The sequence below is a fragment of the Rhinatrema bivittatum genome, chromosome 14 (genome assembly GCF_901001135.1).
Source record: "Rhinatrema bivittatum chromosome 14, aRhiBiv1.1, whole genome shotgun sequence".
Lineage (NCBI taxonomy): Eukaryota > Metazoa > Chordata > Amphibia > Gymnophiona > Rhinatrematidae > Rhinatrema > Rhinatrema bivittatum.
The window spans coordinates 23,431,709-23,451,933 of NC_042628.1; the positions used below are offsets into that span (position 1 = coordinate 23,431,709).

At 44.4% G+C, this 20,225-nt stretch overlaps 1 protein-coding gene across 4 annotated transcripts in view; it reads left to right on the forward strand.

Moving 5' to 3' along the window:
- The first annotated feature begins 230 nt into the window (after positions 1–230).
- MRTFB (myocardin related transcription factor B) overlaps positions 231–20,225 on the forward strand; it is a 200,942-nt gene continuing 180,947 nt past the window's right edge. For 3 of the 4 annotated variants that reach the window (XM_029576373.1, XM_029576375.1, XM_029576374.1), the window contains exon 1: positions 232–673. The gene's annotated coding sequence lies outside the window, so the exon portion shown is untranslated. Of the gene's footprint in view, positions 674–20,225 lie in introns of all 4 variants that reach the window. The other variant, XM_029576376.1, reaches the window with a different exon arrangement.

Genomic DNA, 20,225 nt, shown 5'->3' on the forward strand with positions numbered 1-20,225 from the left:
GTGTAAGGGGAAAGCCCCAAATGCCTGTATTAAATTAAATACAAGCACCAGGCACAATAGGCCAAAAACCCTCCCCAGAACTTCCCACCTACCCACCTCCTCCCATCAGGCGGGCTGCTCGCATCAAAAAAGGGGTAGTCCCAATGGCTCCGCCCCCTTTTATATTCCATTCAAAAAAACCCAGTGACACAGCGAGGCAGACCAACCACAGCCCTCAGGTCGGCTGAGCCGGCCCCTCTGCATCACAGGCACATCATAGCAGGGGAGGGGGGGAGGAGAGCCAGGACCTGCGTCCTGTCTCTCTCCCTCACTCCCTGCCCCTCCCCTCCCCTCCCTCCAGCATCTGACCGGAGGAGCCCGGCTGCCACCCATATTATCATGGGCCCAGCGAGACAGGCTCCCCCAGCCCTTCCATAAAACAGAAAGAAAAGAGCCTGCGACGCTCCTTCCGGGAAAGCACCGCGCCCGCCTCCGGTTGCTTAGGGAGATGTACACCAGCCGCCGCCACGCGCGCTCTGCTTGCGTCAGCGCGAGGTGAACGCTCGCCCGCCGCTTCCTGCCTGTTGACGTTTCGTGGCTGCTGTCGCTGACTCCTGTTGGCTGCGGCAGTGTCGGCGAGTGATATGTTTTGCTCTCCGGCTGCAAAAAGCAAGACCAAAATAAACCAAATCAGGTAGGAAGTGATATTAGATACATTTTTAATATATGTTTCTCTTTCTTCCCCCCCCCCCCTCTCTAAGAAAAATGTTCCAAATAATCGAATGGGTTTCTGTTCTTTTGCTTTCATCCTGCTGCCCTTTATGGTTAGCTAACACCTGGCTTGGTGGTGGTGATTTCTTTCCCCTCCCCTGCTGCTAATTTGCTTTTTTTTTTTGAGCAGGATGGGCAGGTCATTCATTCAAGGTTATTCCAGCTGTCTCTCCCTGCCACTTGCAGTTGAGGAGGATCACTTGTGAGGAAGCGAGATTTGGGCAGAGGATAACTGGGATGCAGCCTATTGTGAAACCTGCTGCAGCTCTCTGGCCCTCCCACCAGAGACTGCATGCAGTAAAGGGCCAGAACAGAGCGCTAAAAATAGAGAAGCAAGTTCTCTTCTTTCCCCTGGGCCTGGGTGGAATTTAGGTTGGGTTCTGCCTGCACTGTTTTAAGGCTCTTCGGGGCGACCAAGTCCTGACTTTTTGTGCATTCAGCTTTTTAACTACTGTCTGAACTGGAAGGGAATTCTTTCTCCTCAATACTCAGCAGTGTAGAGGAAGACGCCTTGTACAGAGGGGATGCTCCTGTTTTGTGCTCATGTGAAATACGAATAGTTTTGGCACGGTACACAGTTGCTCTGCTTATTTTGAATAAACATGTGCAGTTCTAAAAGAAACATAAACTTTTCTCTCCTGAGAATGGGTAACCTTTTGTGTTTTATAATGCTTTCCAATTACCATACATAACTCTTGGAATGGTTTCTTTATCTGAAACCAACAAGACTGAACAATTCATTAGGGTTGAACGTTTTGCATAGCGACATGGTAAATGACTGCAGATAAAGACCAAAAAGGCTGATCCAGTCAGCCCAGCAAGGAGTTGGAGGTTGCAAGGGCCTCTCCGTGCAAATTACCCCCTCACCTTCTATTTTAGGGTTATAACTGCCGATCCGTGCAGGTTAGCACCAGTACATAAAAGTTACCACAGTGCTTCATTCCCATCTTCTTGCCACTAAGAATCTTTTGTGTTTTGGGGGTTTTTTTGTCACTATGTTTTTGTCTTCACCACTTGTCCCATGAAACTATGATAAAATTGATCTTACCTGGTAATTTTCTTTCCTTAAGTCCTGCTAGACCAGTCTTTACACTTGGGATTTCCTCGCTTTTCACCTGCCAGAGTCAGAGGGCACGCCAACTTCTTGACCTCATTCTTGACCTTAAAGGGGGAGTGGCTGCAGGCCCTTGCCAGTAACCTACTGTGAAAGCAACAAGACAAGGACCTCCTTATCTATATATTCTCTTTTTTTTCCCATCCCTCGAGACTATTTCCCCTCTCAGGAGGGGAGAGAAAAGAGGATGCGAGAGAGAGACAAATTATCTCATGCATCTCTGCTTGTGGCCCTGTGTTCCTGCATGGGGCCTGGACTGATCAAACAGGATTCAAGGAAAGAAAATTGTCAGGTAAGAACAATGTTACCTTCCTTTTTCCTTCTCCTAGGCTAGGCTAGGTAAGAGGAACACAGGGCTGCCTTAAGAACCCCGAGCTGAAGGCCGCATCCTCCTTAACCAGTATAATCCAGCTTATAGTGTTTGGAAAACGAGCGCAGGGATATCCAGGTGGCGGCCCTGCAGATTTCTCTTGGGGAAACCGATGATGCTTCTGCCCAAGATGATGCTTTTTTGCCCAGGGTGACGCTTGTGTTCTCGTAGAGTGAACATGAAGCACCTCTAGTGCTTGCCTACCGTTGAGTATGTAGGCCAAAGAGATTGCTTCTTTGATCCATCTGGCTATAGTGGCCCTGGAGGCTGCTTCTCCTTTTCAATGACCACCAAACAACACAAAAAAATAGATTAGAATCCCAGAAGGTGTTTGTCACCTTTTAAGTATCTTAATATCACGTGGCATTCATCCAGTAGGTGCAATCTGTCTTTACCTCTATATTTTTAATTTCCAATGGATGGTAACAGCTCTGCCTGATTCAGGTGGAAGGGAGACACCACCTTCGGAACGAATGACAGCACCTATTGGAAGGTGACTGAACGAGTAGAAATTACTAAGTAGGATTCTTTGCATGAGAGGGCCTCCAATTCCGAAGTGCGTCTGGCAGAGCATATTGCTACCAAAAAGGTAGCTTTTAATGAAACTCCGGGGGGGGGGAGGGGGGGGGAACAACTCGGAACCAACAACAGGAAATATTTCTTCACAGAGAGGGTTGTGAATGCCTGGATGGCCCTTCTGGAAGAGGTGGTGAGGATGAAAACAGTAAACAAATTAAAAAACAATTTTCTCATTTTATCAAAGTTTCCCTTTTGGAAGTTTAGCACGAGAGCCGTGGATTTGCACACTGTTCCTTTTCCAGTCATTAAATCAAATTTGATCATATTATGATCACTATTGCCAAGCGGCCCCACCACCGTTACCTCTCTCACCAAGTCCTGTGCTCCACTGAGAATTAGATCTAAAATTGCTCCCTCTCTCGTTGGTTCCTGAACCAATTGCTCCATAAAGCTATCATTTATTCCATCCAGGAACGTTATCTCTCTAGCGTGACCCGATGATACATTTACCCAGTCTATATTGGGGTAATTGAAGTCTCCCATTATTACTGCACTACCAATTTGGTTAGCTTCCCTAATTTCTCTTAGCATTTCACTGTCCGTCTCACCATCTTGACCAGGTGGACGGTAGTATAACCCTATCACTATAGTCTTCCCCGACACACAAGGGAATTTCTACCCATAAAGATTCAATTTTGTATTTAGTCTCATGCAGGATGTTTATCCTGTTGGACTCTATGCCATCCCGGACATAAAGTGCCACACCTCCTCCCGAGTGCTCCTCTCTGTCATTACGATATAATTTGTTCCCCAGTATAGCACTGTCCCATTGGTTGTCCTCTTTCCACCATGTCTCTGAGATGCCAATTAAGTCTATGTCATCATTTAGGCTCTTCTCCACTTGCTTGACTATTGAGAGGTACACATGAAGTTGAGAGTGGGGAGAGAGAGAACCTCAATACACCTCCCTCTCTTTGGGCTTTTTTTTTTTTTTCTAAAGGGTCAGGTCTTCTGGGATCTCCTGCTTCTTAAAGCCAGGGGTCCCACCTAGGAGGTATCCTCAGTCCACTAAGGAAGAAGAGATCCACTCCTAGGTTTCCTACTACTAGGATCCTTCCTGGGAGGCAGCTCAACAGGGAAAAACAGCCCTAGGAACCATTGACCCAGGAGCTAAGGGTTCAAGCAGGCCAGAGCCACACCATGGCTCTGGGAGGATCCGAAGAGTCCATCTATTTTATTATTGTTTTAATATTATAACTGATGCTGTATGTTTCTTGATTTTATTTGTTTTATGAGGAATAGTGGTTCTTTTTTTCCATTGTTAATACACAGAGTCTGGCTTCTTGGAGTTTCCATTCCAGTTTTTGTCTAATTTGTGCCCCTTTATTTTGTATTCCGCATTTGGTGAGAGTCTGTCTCTGCTCTATGTGGGTGACCGTGATGAGAGATTCTGCTAGCATGTAGTGTCTGTATAGGGATCTATAACAATTGGGTTTGTTTTGATTCCTCAGTAGGTGGTGTATTGGTATTCTAGGACCCGAGTGTAATATTTACCCTTGCTTTTTCACAGGTAGGGTTATTGTTGTTTGAGTCCTTGGTGTTATTACTGTTATGTTACAATGGGATTGCAGTATAGATTTTGAGTGTCTTTTTTGCGAGGTTTTGTGTTAGTTCACATTGTGCCTGGCAGTGGAAGATGTTTGTGCTGCTGTTACTGTGAGGTGACACCAGAATTTGAAAATATCATTTACTATGATGAGCTGTAAGGGAAACATCCAAGCTCCATTGTTTGGGGGAATTTCAGTGGATGCACAGAGTTACAGAACTGGAGGTGCAGGATTTATATTGACATTCTGTCCCTTCCTATAAATTCCAGACTTCACCCTCATAGCCATATAGAATTAGTTGAATGAGGCTATCAAATAATTTTATAGTGTGAAACTGGCCAGCTTTTTAAAATTACACAGAAGACCCTTTGGACTTTTTTTTATTAACACTTTTTTTTAACCAATTTTAAAGCAGGATCCATGCTATAGAGGTGGGTGTGATGAAAAAATGTCATTTTGGCTCCCCCCCCAAAAAAAAATTCTTCTGTCTAGAGATGCCACTGATTTACTGTGACCTTAAGCATTAGTACAAGAAGGATTAAGGGGGGGATGCTGGAGAGGCACAGAAATGCATTGACCCCCAGGCGCTGGAGATCCTTGGTGCGCCACTGGGTGCAAACCATATAGGGCCGCAAGTGGCAGCAAAGAGGAGTGGAGATTTGGCGGGCCGCAAGCAGTGCCCAACCTGCTCGCAACCCAGAAAACCACACAGTCGGCGGGCGTGATCGAGAATGAGCTAGGAGTCTGGGCCGAGACTGGGGGTGGTGCCGCGACCCCGGGGGGGGGGGGGGGATGCAAGGGAGAAGGCTCACCTAGGTCGCCAAATCCCCTTGCACCGGCCCTGATGAGAGGGAAGAGTAAGGATGGGAAGAAAAAAATACGGAGGGAGGGAAGCGACAGAGGAGAGAGCAAGTGTTTGAGGGAGAGGGAAGAGTGGGAGGGGAGAGGGCGTGTGGATTGGGGTATGAGCAAGAACTGGGAAGAGTAAGAATGGGAAGAGGGATGATGTGGAGGTAGAAGAGTAGGGTTAGAGGAGGAGGAAGAGATGGGGAAAAAAGGAATGGAAGGGTTGGGGAGAGGAGGATGGACTGGAGGGGCTGGGATAGGGTAGGTGAGAACTGGAAGATGATAAGAGATGGAAGCTGGGGAGAGAATGAAGAGAGAGCAAGCAGCATTAAGTGGTGACACTATGGAAGAAACAGTACAAAGGGTGGGAGAGAAAGAAAGAGAGATACAGAAAAAGGAGATGGGGCAGGGAGAGAGGGAGGGTGCAGGCTGGGAGCAGAAGTTGGTTGGTTTGGGGGGCCCTCCCAACCTGAAAGCTGTCCTGCTGCCCCTGTATCCTGATCCATAAACTTTTGACACTGCTCCGGTCCCTTCTTCAGTGGAGACGTTTCAGAAACTTCTCAGTGAAAGTTTGATTTTGCTTACCACATTATGTTGATTGATAGCATAGGCTTAGGCTCTAAACAGTTCATTAATTAAAGCACAGAAAATTAGTCCTTATGGCTACTTGTCATTAAAGATCAGCTGACTCATAAAACCGCCTGTTGAATGTTCCAAATTATTTATTACTCCCTGTGAGCATGCATGTTAAAATTGACTGATGGGACCACCCAAATACCAGGCATCTGAGGCCCAGCTGTGTCTTTAATAACAAGATTTCACTGAACCATAATTGATCGCTGGTGTGTCTTCCTCGGTCACCCTTTGCTTTGTTGCCCCATCTTATTCCCAAATCAGTAAACATGATTAAAGAATCTTTCTTTATTGGTTTGGATTCATTTTCTTCCAACTGTGAACTAATGCCTAGAGTAAATATTTTTATCTGGCTTATTATGGGTTATGCAATCTTGCCACTATAAATTGCCATTAACATAGTTTTTTAGGATAACTTTTTCTTGTACCTCAAAAAACAAAATCTGTTCCTTTTAGCTGCTGACATTTGCTATATTTTGGTGAAATGGACTCATTCCAGGCATGTGATTTGTAAATGCTGATCCTTGTGATGAATGAATCGCTGGACAAACTCATTGGATGCAAAAGGGGTGGTGATTCCAGATGTGACAGTGCAGCTATCTAAGCTTACTTTAACGGTTGCTTTTGCACTTTTTTGTTTTTTGAATACCTGAACAGGATTAAATGTTGGTTGATGATGGCTGTTTCTTACAGCTAAAAGGTGCTAAATGAAATATATATTGGTGATCAGCCCCTTTTCTCATGACCATGCCCCTTAAAAAAAAAAAAAAAAATTCCACCCCTCTTGAATTATTCATGCGATAATCATGCTTTCCGGATAAAAGCGTGAAGCTTGCATGGAGCTCTGATGCACTTAAGATTCAGAAAAGTGGGCGAGGCTTACAAAAGCTAAAAAAAAATAATCCTGCCTGAGATCTAACTGACAACCATATAATTTTATCCCCAAGAGGGCATCGTCTAATAGACGAATAAATAAAACGCAGTAGCTGGTTGGTATGTCTGACCTGAAGAAGATGGTCTCCCACTTAATTTTACTCTTGGACACTGTATACAATGCTAAATGTATATGTGAATAGCCCTGCCAAAGGAATCCTCGGCAAGCACCTCCTGGCAATGCCAACACGAAGTCCATGCAGATTCTGTAGACAATGGTCCTTTTCTAGACTGGGACTTGTTCTGTCTGCATGTTTTTTGCCCGTGCCATCTCAGCAGTAGTCTCCTTTTCTCCCGGGGGGGGGGGGGGGGGGGGGTGACCATCCATGGTCCCGTGCTTGCTGCTTTGAATTAAAAAAGAAAAAAAAAATTGGGTCTGGGGACCGTATGTTCTATGCACACGCATCTGACTCCGCTGCATTGCCTCCAGCCCCCTCTGAGACCTCCCAAACATCAGGCCCTCTGTCTCTGGGACTTTGGAACCAGCACTGTAAAGTTAATCCCCATTTTACCAATCTGAATTCACTTTAGGGCTTCCAGTAATTTTCCTGTCACTTGTGTACACCTAGCCTCAAGTGAAGCTTGCTCCATAGAGCTTAAAGATTTATTTTATTTGCTTAAAGCATTTATGGCCTGCTTTACCATCCCTTCTAGATAGGGTAAAACATACCTTCCTAGAAAGATGACAATTGTAATCTTCCTGCTCCAGTTATTATCCCAACCCAGATAACACCTTTAATAATAGAAGTCTCTCAGCCTACTCCAGTACTCTTTGTGTTACTAGGCCCATCTCAGAAACATCAGTCACCTGCTGAAAGCCTGCCAACAACTGACTGACAAAGAGTTTCCATTGTAAACAATGCAGCAAACCCCTACCAACACTGGCTTGGGAGAGTCTGCACTTGTTATATTTCAGAAGCTGTGTTCTGGATTTGATAACATTAAAACATATATTTAAACATATATACTGCAGAAGGCATTGGAAAATCTCCATGGTATTCTGCCAAGAGAAGATCACAGGCACCGTAGTGGGGTCATCATCACCTAACCTGCGACATCCAGAAATGGCCACAAAGAGCTTAAGGGAAAAATGAGTTAATCCCATCCTTCCCTCAGAGGCTACAAAAATTACACATAACATGGACAGGCCCATGAACCTGAATCAAACTTTGCTGAAAATCTAAGGTTTATTGTGCAAGAGTAGTTAACCAACCAAACATAAATATTTCTGACTTTTTAAATATATTTTTAACCAATTTTGTCTAGCAGCATGTGTTGGAATTTATTTTTAATTGAACATATTAAATTACATAATTTGAATATTTAGTAATGTGCCATGTTGCGATCATCCCTCCCTGTAATGCTTGCGTTACTACACGTGAAGAGGACTCAGCTTGCAGTTTATGATTTACTGGAACTGGTTCTGATCCGGAGTTTTCCAACACTAGAGGAACAACTAATGTATCTTGTAAGGAGTCAATCATAAGGTTTTTTTGGGGCTTTGCTTCCAGTTCTGGTTCTACAGCAACTGAAGCTGCTCCAGTTCAGGCTGGTAAACGTTCAGGATCCAGTTCGGCACCGATGAACCATCCGATTCAGTTCGGTCCACAGGAGGAAATGCAAATTTAAAGCACGTTAAAAAGATAATTAGTAAAGCGGGGCGGGCAAGCAAATGGGTAACTCTGTTACAGCTGCAGTATGCATGAAATAAAAAATGAATTTTATTAAAAAAAAGAAATGTCTAGACCATGTCTTGGCGGTGTACAATAGTATGTTCATAATCATAAATGCGGACAAACATATATTCAAAAAGCGACATAAAATCTTAGAAATATAAAACTAAGAAAATGTTAAATGTTTATTGTATATTTACTGTCAAACCCAAAATATAAATCTTCCTATTTTGCTGCAGTTTATGGTTCAGGTTCCTTGAGATACAAATATAATTTTAGTGTATGTATCACTGTTTCCTAAGCCTGTCCTATGGACCTCACAACCAACTGGATTTTCAAAATATCCACAACGAATAGATATGCGATCCATTTGCATACAACAGAAACCCGGTGTATGCAAATCTTTCCTGCGTATTTACTGTGGATACCTTGACGACCCAACTGCCGCTGGAACCCCTTGGGACAGATTTGGGAAAGGGGCAAAGTGTGGGAGCGCGTGGGAGGGTCCTTTACCACTGCATTCCTGGTGCTCTTCCTCATTTGCACAAAGAAGAGAGGATTTACAAAAGATCCGTTTGGTTTCGGTGAGTAATCGGAGTAAGTTAAGGAGCGAGTGTATTGGATTACCTTCTGGGAAAGAGTTAAAACTCTGCTTGCTCGGGATCTTTTTGCTTTATGTATAAACTACACTGAGAAATGCCATGGGCAAAAGGTGTTGCCAGATGTTTTTCCCCGTTCAGATCAGTAACCCTTTGTCGTCCCTCCCCCGAGCCTGTGTTTTTAAAAGCAGAACAGGAAAAACAGCTGAATGTAGAGGAGCTGTGGTTTATTTTAAGTGCAGGCTGATATTTGTAAATCCAGAAGTATTTTGTCACCAGAAAGAAATATCCTCAACATCAGATTAAGGTATTTGGCCAACCAAATAGCTGAAATAGCTTTCACACAATGTAAGCTTTGCTAATGAACTAGCCACAGGGCAAACAGTAAAGCAAACAAATCATATTTATGTTAATCCTTTCTTTCCAAATGCTCCCAGACCTGACGTGTCTTTTGGAGCTGGTGATATATTATGGAGAAGGTAGTTTTGTCTGGAACTAACTCAGCAGGATTTGAAGGGCCTGGTCTGGATCTTCATGGTGGTCCGGTCAGTGAGTAGCATGGATCAACTGGTGTGAAGAATAGCACAGTCGGGTGGTAATAGTGTTACGGTCTCTTTCTGTTAACAGAGGTCAGCGATCGATCGTAATCCATCTCATGGCCATGATTCTTTGCCATGGCCATCTGCAGCCCACAGCACTTGGGTTTTCCTCCTCGCCAGACCCAGTCCCCACTTCCTTTCCAGGATGTGACAGGATTGCACTCACTCTAGGGCAGTGTAGCTGACGGGCCTAGCAAGGAACTGTGGCAAAAAAAAAAAAAAAGCAACATTTGTGGCGTTGCGATAGCCTTCCTGGCATTGTGATACGGTGCATGCAGCAAAAGTAGCACAGAGTTGTGGCAGGCAGACATCGTTCTAATGTTTCTCTGTTAATGGAACGGTCATCAAGCGTAGCACTGGCCATGTTACTGTGATTTGATTGGCATGGTGGGCATTAACTCAGTGATGTGGTGTGGGCCAGCCAGAAAAGCGTCACTGGAAGAATGTCCATAGACTACCTGTATCAGAAGCAATAGGTTTATGCATTCATCTATATGACATTTTTTTTTCCCGTTCTGCCCAATGCAACACAAGTGGCTCTGGGTGGATTACAATATAACATCGAACTTCACAGGTAAATATAAAAAAAACAAACCCCATAAATCGAACAAGGCAATCAAAGACGAAACAAACCAATACAGGAAAGACTATAATACTGCAGGAGCCATGTCATGCAGCTGAGACTAAAACACATCCCCCAGCTAATCAAGTTCTGCTAATAACGACAGCTTGAGTGGCACGAGCAAACCCCCTTCATGAATAAAAAGGTTTTAAGTTTCCTCCCAAAAGCTGAAAAAACCCAGCTCTTCTCTGAAGGCCAGCGGAAGTGCATTCCACAAATGGGGGAGCCCGCGGAAGAGAAGGAACGACTGCGCACACCTTGTACGCACATTTCCTTAAAAGAAGGGGCTGCCACGGGGCGGAGCACTCGAGGTGGGGCATACGTCGATATAACCAGTCTGCTCTAAGAGCTTGGCAGACTAAGTTGAAGAGTAGAGTGGCGCGGAAGGCAAGAAGCGGAACGGCAGCCGGACTTCGATGACTTGGTTTTGCAGCCCTGGAAGCCCATATCTATCGCGTAACCAGCAGAGAGGGCCTGCGGTAAAGTACAGCAGGTGCCGGGCGACCAAGAGGCACGGTGCAGACCAATCAACGTGCGCGGGGAAGCACAGGAACGGACAGATTAAAAATAGCAGACGGTGAGGAGGCAGTTTTATGTTTACTCAGGTAAATGTGTTCCTGCCCAGGTTCCTGGCTGAAAATTGCCCTTCCCTCAGTGACTTAAGACAGATTTAGCTGTGGAATAAAATAAGGGGTTCTGGAGCAGCGGAAGGCAGTCAGCATACCCAGAGAATAGTGAAAGATAATCCGCCTCATCGGAGAGCGAGATAGAGGCGTACTGTACGTGCAGGAAGTTGACCGGTCATCAATTTTTTGTTTACCTTAAGAAGCTGTCGACTCTAGTTTTACGGATAAGTGCTTTGATGCTGCATTTGCTGCCTTGCACGTTGCCTGTAAGCATAATCGCTTGCCGGTGGAGCTATCGTTGGAAAGGCGTGGGCTGACTCTAATAAAAGCTAGTTCTCGTTTCTGAAACAAACTTATGTGCATGTGAATTTTTTTAAGTGAGATCAGCAAACCCTTTCCCTGCTGCCCACCAGCCTAAACCTTGACCTCTTGCGCCCAGTACTTCTAATCCTTCGTCCATCCCTCCCCATCCTCTTGCATGCAGCCCAAAGAGATCTTTCGGTTTGTTAGCAGGGAGAAAAGAAAAGAAAAAGAGACCTTGACTTTGAGGACTTTATTGCGACTGATTTGTTGTAGGTCTCCATGGCAACATAAGTGCTGTTTTTATCATAAGCAGTCCTGGAGATTTACCGCATTACCCGGTGGTTTAACTCAGACGTGCATTTTACTTGGATTGGCAGTGCTCTGCCCTTTCTGGCTGGCTTGATTTACTTTGATTGGTGAAGTGATTTGGTGCTCATTTTTCTTCTGCAAGCGTTAATAAAGCATGAAATAGACGTGGTGAAATGCTAGCCAGCAAATATCCAGCATGTATCTGGCACCCACAGGGAAGCAGAGCCCTCTAGACAACCCATCCAGAGCTAAGCAAACCATATCCAGAGACCGCACGTAACCAGAGCATATCCTTAATCCAGAGCCATAGGCAGGCACATGTGAACAGACTGGGTGGACCCAAGTCATACTTATCTTCTGACATGTTTTGCAGCTCCGTGGAATGTGGCAGTAAAGTTTGCTGCGTAGGGGACAGTACAACATTCTAGCAGCTGTAATAGTCCTTCAGAGAATTGGATTATTTGCGAGTTATAGGACCTTTTAATTAGATCAGCATAGGAATCTTCCAAAGAGAATGTTGTAGATGAGTTTTCAAGATGATGGAGGTCCCTCCTTCAGAAGTAATTCCTGCTTACGAAATGGGTAAATTGTTGCATACTGCTCCAACCCAATTTGGCCTTCCCTTCCTTTTTCGCCCTTGGTCATCTAGTGGCCCAACTGACTCCTTCACAGGCTTCTTGCTGTAAAAATACTTCTACATTGAGGATCTCTCTGACTCCTCCCATGAGTAATACCTCCAAAAGTCAAAAGACCTACCCACTTGGATCTTTATGACAGCTCCCATCGGTGGTATATATCACAATAATAGCAGTTCTAGGCTATAATATATTTCTAGAGTTTGGAAGAATAAGGTCCCAGTTCAGGGTCCCTGCCACACACAAGCATTATCCCAAAGGGCCAGCCCAGTGCTGTACACTGCCCTGCATAGTACCTGGATCCGATTTTCAGGTCAGGTTTTCTAATCCTTGGCTGGCTGGGCAGGAGGTCTTGGCCATGGTTTAATTTATTCATCCACAAACAAACTGAGCAAAACACCTTGAACATTACTAGGAATATCAAGAAATAAATTTCAGATCAAACTGCACTTTAAAACACCTTTCTCAAAGGAAGAGGTATCAGATAAATTGTGTTTATAACATTATAATCTACAGGCTCTTGCCCGCAATGGGCTTCAACCAGTATCATATACAAATCATATACCCATTCCTTTATATATTTGCAGTGACCCAGCAAACTATAAGAATTAGACAGGACCCCAGGTCTGGGTGATAAAATAAATTTTACTGATTCTTAAAGTTAAATAAAGTCCATCTGTCCAAAATGATGGGTGTACATCTGACTGTAGTTACAGGATTCTCTTTTGGGTAGGTAGGTGTCCTTGTCACAGACATCTGGGAAGAGCCCATGGTGATTTTAAGTGCACATACTCTCCCAGCAGCTGTAAGGGATTCCTATTGAAAGGGTTCCAGTTGCATTGCAAAAATCCTACCTTTAAACATCTTATTTCCCCTTGGACACCCAGCCTGTTCTGATCCCTTGATGTTCAGAGATCCGGATGGGGTCTCTTTCTCTTATTCTTTCTTCCTTTGGTTCAGCTGTTCCTTTATCCTTAGCTGTTACTTCAGGGATTTCTCTTGTGGAAAAATCAGGGGATCAGGCTACTCCTCAGCACTGCAATCCCAGTGAGGGGGAGGGGGATCCAAAAACCTTCTCTCCAACTAAAAATCCAAAACACTTAAAGTTTAACTAGATACTTCTTCCTAAACTAGGGTTCACGCTAAACTACTACTACTTGTACTACTACTACTTAACATTTCTATAGCGCTACCCAACATATGCAGTGCTGCACAAAAGACAGTCCCTTCTCAATAGAGCTTACAATCTAATAAGACAAACATACAGAACAAGAGACTTGGGGTATAAAGCAAGACAACGGTTAAAAAGAAAAGAAAGTTAACAAGACTAAAAGTAGACAATCAGGTCTAAGATTTAAAAGTGGTTTCAGAAAGGTGGGTCTTTAGATAGAATTTAAACATGGCGAGAGAGGGAGCATGACGCTCCAGTTCAGGAAGACTATTCCAAGCACCCGGCGCAGCCAAGTGGAAAGCACAGAGTCTTGGACTGGCAGTAGAGGAGAAGGGCACAGATAGGAGTGACTTATCCGATAAGCAGAGTGCACAAGGAGGGGTATAAAGAGAGATAAGAGAGGAGAGGTAGTGAGGTGCTACAGAGTGAAGACATTTGTAGGCGAGAAAGAGGAGCTTGAACTGTACGCGGGAGTGGATATGGAGCCAATGCAGTGACTTCAGAAGAGGGGTTATGTGAGCATAGCAACTTTGGAGAAAAATAAGTCATGCAGCTGAATTTAGGACAGATTGCACTGGAGAGAGATGGCTTGCCGGGAGACCTGTGAGGAGCAGGTTGCAATAATCTAAACAGAAGGAGATGAGAGAGTGGGAAAGGATTCTAGTAGTGTGTTCAGAAAGGAAAGGATGGATTTTGGCAATGTTATAAAGAAAGAAATGACACATTTTAGCAGTGTTTTGGATATGCAAAGAGAAGGAGAGAGAGGAGTTGAAGAGGACTCCAAGGTTACGGGCTGATAAGACTAGGATAATGACTGTATTATCCATAGAAACAGAGAAAGAAGGAAGAGGGGAGGTGGGCTTGGGGGGAAAGATAAGGAGCTCTGTCTTGGCCATGTTGAGTTTAAGATGGTGGCGGGACATCCAGGCAGCAATGTCAGTCAAGCAGGCCAAGATCCAGGGCTGGGTTTCTGTTGAAATTTCAAGTGTACAAAGGTAAAGCTGGGAGTCATCAGCATAAAAATGTTATTAAAAGCCATGAGAGGAAATCAGAGCACCAAGGGAATTAGTATATAGTGAGAAGAGGGCTCAGGATGGAGGCACACCAATTGATACTGGAATGGTAGTAGAGGAGGAACCACCAGAGGAAATGCTAAAACTGCAATGGGAGAGTTGGGAAGAGAACCAAGACAGGACATAGTCCTGAAATCCAAGCGAGGGCAAAGTATCAAGAAGTAGGTGGTGATCAGTAGTGTCAAAAGCAGCAGACAGGTCAAGGAGGATAAGGACAGAGTAAAGACGTTTGGCTTTAGCCATAAACAGGTCATTGGAAACTTTGGCAAGGGCTGTTTCAGTTGAATGTAGAGGGCGAAAACCAGACTGGAATGGATCAAGAATGGCTTGAGATGTAAGAAAGTCAAGACAGCGGCGGTGAACAGCATGTTTAAGTAGTTTGGAGGCAAAAAGGAGAAAGGGTGATAGTTGGCAGGACAGGTAGGATCCAGTGAGGGTTTTTTAAGGAGTGGTATGGTTACAGCAGGTTTGAAGGCAGCAGGAACAGAAGCAGTGAAGAGTGATAGATTGAGGATGTGACAAGTAAAAGGGATAACTGCAGTGGCGATGGAGTTGAGGAATCAGATGGGGACAGGGTCAGAGGAAGTTTGGAGGAAGAGAGAAGATGAGCAGTTACTTCCACTGTGATTTCAGGAAAGAAAGAGAGAGTGGCGGAGGCTAGGAGAAGAGTAGAGGAAAGAAGTGGGGGAGATGCAGGTAAAGGTAAAATCGTTAAGAACTCAAGACTAATTTTGTGAATCTTGTCATGGAAATAGTCAGCCATAGTCTGGGCAGAGAGAGAAGGGGAGGAGGGAGGCGAGGGAAGTTTGAGGAAGGAATTGAGAGTGGCAAAGAGATGGCGAGGGTTGAATGTAAGAGTTTGTCAGACGGACATAGTAGTCTTGTTTGGCAAGTGCAATAGCAGACTGGAAAGTGGTCAGCATGAATTTGAAGTGTATGAAGTCTGCATGAACGCGGGATTTTAGTCAGAGATGTTCTGCAGAGTGAGCACAGGAATGTAGGTAGTGAATTCTGAGGGTGAGCTAAGGCTGGGGTTTTAGTGTGCCTTACAGGTCAGGTAAGAAGAGGGGCAAGAGTGTCTTAAGACTGAAGCGAATATAGTTTTGTAAGAAGAAACTGCTTCATGAACAGATTCAGACAAAGTTGGGAAGGAAAGAAAAGATGAAACAGTAGTGGAAAAGATGCAAGGGTCAACAGCTGGGAGATTCTTAAAAGTATAAGTGGTGACTAGAGGAGTCTGTGGGGGAGGGTGGTTTAATGTGAAAGTTATCAGGTTAATGGTCTGAGAGTGGAAGAACTGAGGTGGTGAAGTCTGAGAGGCAGACTAGGCCAAGGCAGTGGCCATGCTGGTGAGTAGAGATGGTAGAGCAGATCAATTGAAGAAGTTAAAGAAAGGAGTTCTGAGGCATAAGAGTTAGAGGTGTCATCAACATGGAGGTTAAAATCACCAAGGATAAGAGAAGGGGAAGATGGGTCAATGAAGAAGGAAAGCCAGGATTCGAAGTCAGTGAGAAAGGAGGAGGGTAAATAGATGACAACTACCCTGAGAGGTAGTGAAGTGAATAGGCGGATTAAATGGGCTTCAAAGGAAGAAAAAGAGTGGGATTGAAGTGGGAGAAGGGGGTTGAAATATGCAGGAGAGGGAGAGCAGCAGTCCAACACCACTACCATGGCCTACTGGGTGAGGTGTGTGGGAGAAAAGATAATCTCCATGACAGAGAAGGAACTGAAGCACTGTCCTCAGGGGAAAGCCAGGTCTTTGTTAAGGCAAGAAGATGAAGAGAACGAGAGGTAAAATGGTCATGAATAAAGGCAAGCTTCTTGGAGATAGAGTTTGCATTCCACAGGGAGCACGAGAAAGGAAGAGAAGAGGGAGGGAGAAGTGATAAGATTGGAGGGGTAACAGCTTGATATGGGATGTTGGAGTGAAAATTGCCTTGAAGGGCCAGGATTAGGATTGATATCCCCAGCTGAAAGTAAAAGGAGGAGCAGGAGAATACAGAGAAGATAGGCAGAGGTGTGTCGATAGGGACAACAATGAGATGGTTTCAGGGATAGTGGAAAAGGCAGGATGAGGGGAACAAAACTTTGAAGTTCAAGAGCAGTGGACAGTGCAGATGACAGAATGGCAGGTGAGATAGAGATGCTGTCATGAGTGCTTGCCAAATTCAGGGTGTGAATGGACTCACTGTTCTTCAACCTCTGTCCCTTGAGTATGGCCAGCGAGGAGGACTTTCCCCAAGGAAGCAGAGTGAACTCAGTTCCTTTCAAATAGAACTCCTCTAGCCTTCACTGCCTCCCCCACAAGGATCCATCACTGGTACTTGCCTGCCTACGATTTAGAGCAGGCACACAGGTGTTTGGTCTCCTGGTGAGAGCCCTTTTGTCCCTAAGAGTATCAGGCTCAGCAGTCTGTCTGTAGCTTAATATAAGAAGGACCCTCAGGCAGGGAGTGCACGACGAGGTATCCCCTTTGGGTAAGGCTGGGAGGCTCTACCAGAGTGTGGGGAAAAAAATACATTGTTACTCTGCCGCTGCTCTCTCTGACTGAAACCCCCTGAGCGTTAAAATGGCTGGGCTAATTAGCACTGAGTCGCTCAATCCAAATCCTCCTTGTGGGGAGGGCCTGAAGAGAGGGATGGCTCCTGCTAAGTGGGTTCTAAGGACAGTGATAGTGGCATCTAGTGACCAGACCCAGAAGGAGTGCCACACTGGGTTCTGGAGGGACCCCCAGTCTGTGACTCTTGGGACTCTGGCTGCAATGACTGGGCTAGGTGGAGGAAGTTATAGAACAGGGGAAAGCCCTGGGTAGCTGCAGATGAAGGCTCATGGTGCCATAGCCCAGTAGATGACAGTTCCTATTTGAGCAGGAAACCCAAAGTGTACTACCGGGATCCAGGGTATCCAAGAATTGCAATTAGGGAGATAACTGGAAGTTCAGCAGTCAGCCCTTATACATTATATCTCTGTATATATCAAAAGGAGCAAGAGAAAGCTGCCAGGCCAAAATATGTATCTATCCAGTTACAGGACTTGAGCATTTGAGTTCATTTTGATCCCTTCTTTAGATGTCAAAATTAAGAATAATTCAAATGTTTAATAGTCTAATGGTATGAAGAATAAATTGAGACACTGAAGAATATACCTCGGTGGTGTGCCAAATGTTGAGAAATTTCTGGGTCTATGATTTATACGTTTATCTCAAAATCAAAATCCAGTAAGTACAAGCCAGTGGTGTTAGCTCATATCTGGCAAAAATATATGTGAGATCAAAGTAGAAAGCCAGACATCCCAAAATCGTTGCTGCTTGGCGTTTCACAGCAACATTTGTGTACCCAGCCTATGTTCGTAAAGGTTTGTCTTCCATTTTATTCCAGTTGGACAATCCTTATGGCTCAATCTAGACAGAAATTTGGCTCTCTGGTTGAGCCCTTTGGCAAGTTGAGATAGTACATGTGAGAGAAAGAGGAATTAAAAACAAGTTTTAGTGGAAAATATTTCTGCTATGTTTTGTTGTTTTCAGTAATCTGTTGGAAAGAGAGTATTGGCCAATAGTGAGGATCAGAGTTTATCTTGTCAAATGCAGCTTTGGACAATATACATTTTTAGATTTAATGACGGAGAGAGGAAGAGGAGGGCAGCCACATCCTGCAGGTAATATATCTAAGTAGCTTTAAATTTAAAGTAGAATTTTATCCCTATATTTATCAAAATACTATATTTATAACGTAAATAGCACCCGCGATAAAAAAAAAAAAGGGGTGTGGATAGAGTAATTTCCGAGAGAGAGAGAGCAACATGTCACTCTACTATTTATACCACTATAAGTGGGGGAACTTTTAACTCGGAGTGGGGTTTAGGGGGTGGGGTAGGTTTGGGGGGGGCAGTTTTATATACACAGTAGGAGGTACAAACAGCACAGAACATATCACTGAAGATTTTCTGTCATTTCAATTGATGAAAGGTACAAAAGGAGTTGATTTGTACAATGCCCTCTCTACCTAGCTCGTTTGAAGCTAGGTAGAGAGGGCATTGTACAAATTAACTCCTCTTGTACCTTTCATTGATTCAAACATCAGAAAATCTTCAGTGATGGCAGCTTTGCTGTTCATACCTTCTACTGTATATGTAAAACCACTCCCCCCCCCCCCCCCAAACCCCACTCCAAGTTAAGTGTCCCCTCCCTGAATAGTTACTAAATGTACACAAATACAAATGTTTAACTAGTGATGTCAGCAGGTATGAACTGTAAGTTGTAGGATGGCCTCACATAGCCTGCAAGGCCTGGGAGGATTACCTGCACGGAGTGGCAGTTACAACCTTTAAACAACTTGCTGGCCAGACTGGATGAATCAGTTGGGCCTTTACCTGCCAACATTTGCTATGTCTGCGAAAAGCAAAAATCTCTCATTTTCACAATGGTTTTTATATCTACAGAAAAGGGTGGTAAAATGTTTTAAGAACTTGGGGACTGACCCAAAGGCTGAGAATTGGTGCCACTTGTTGTCATGCGGAGGGTTTCCAGTTGAATTTCTGGATCAGGACTTCCTTGCCTTGGGTCAGTGGAGGATGTTGCAGGGGCAGTCCTGGTCATCATTAACGGCAACACTTGATGTCTGAATTTAGAGCCCCCATGATGTAGGTTTCCAGAAGGTTTATAGCTCCCATCCTCAGGACTAGGAACGGGGGGGGGGGGGGTGTCAATTTAAAATAGGGAGAAACTCTCCAGGTAACTACAAATGAAGGCTCAAGGTGCCTGAATCACAGTCCTGGTTCCTATTGAGCCAGGAGGTTTAGGAGCCAGGAAATATTTTTCATATATCATTTTTTAATGTATCTTGCTTATTTTTTATTTTTTGCATATTCTGTATTTTTCCTGTTTTTGACTTTTTGCATTTCCTTTCCTTCGGCTTATTTTCCTTTTCCTCCCCCTTCCCTTACTCCAGCTGCTTTCTTGCCTCTCTGCTGCTCTACTTATCCCCCTCTCCCTGCACCCCCAAGGGTCTTCCTTTTCACTTCTGTCTCATTTCTTGGCCCAGAATCAGCTGCACTGGGCCTGCAGCGGCGACAGACTTGGCAGCAGGTGGCAATAATTAGGTGTCTGGGCAACTCGGCACCCCGGGTTTTTCCGCTCTTCTATAATATTATGGACAAGATTGGGCTTTCAGTGTTATTGGTGCCTCTGTGCACCCCTGGGCAACTAGCATTTCCAGCAGTAAGTGCCATCCCCTCCGTGCTATAACCAAGTCTCATTAATATATATTTGAGGTCAGCTGAATGAATGTGCCTCTCATGAAGGCCTTCTAATGACAGAAGACATCATTCTCTAAAGTATTAGTGGTGTAGTAGGCCTCTATTTTTACATCACTGTCTTAAAGCAACAGCAGCTCAATCATAGCTATTTTGTTTTGTCTAAATGAACTTTATTTAAGGGGAGAAAAGAGAATGCCTGCTGTACCTTTATAGTACTGGTGATATTCTCTTCAAACCTAAAATATGCTGGGTCTTAACATTTGAATCTAGTCATGGGCAAATTCCAGACCCCTCTGAATTGTTTATTTCTCTTGTGTTGTTATTTTCTACCAATTATGGTTGTTCTCCTAATCATATGTTAGAATGAGTGAGCCTTAGAAAATGTAGCCTGTCTCCAATTAGTATTTCATCATTACCATAGGAGTATTTTGGGCCCTGTGTATGCAGGAAGTTGGAAACTCTTTCGTAGTCTGTGTAAAGCAGAATACCTGGGAGTCTTCTCAGCGCTTTACCCAGCGTTGGCCTTCACTTCTTGATTAATGATGTATTTTCTCAGGAATTCATATAAGCCTTTTGTAGATTTATGTGAA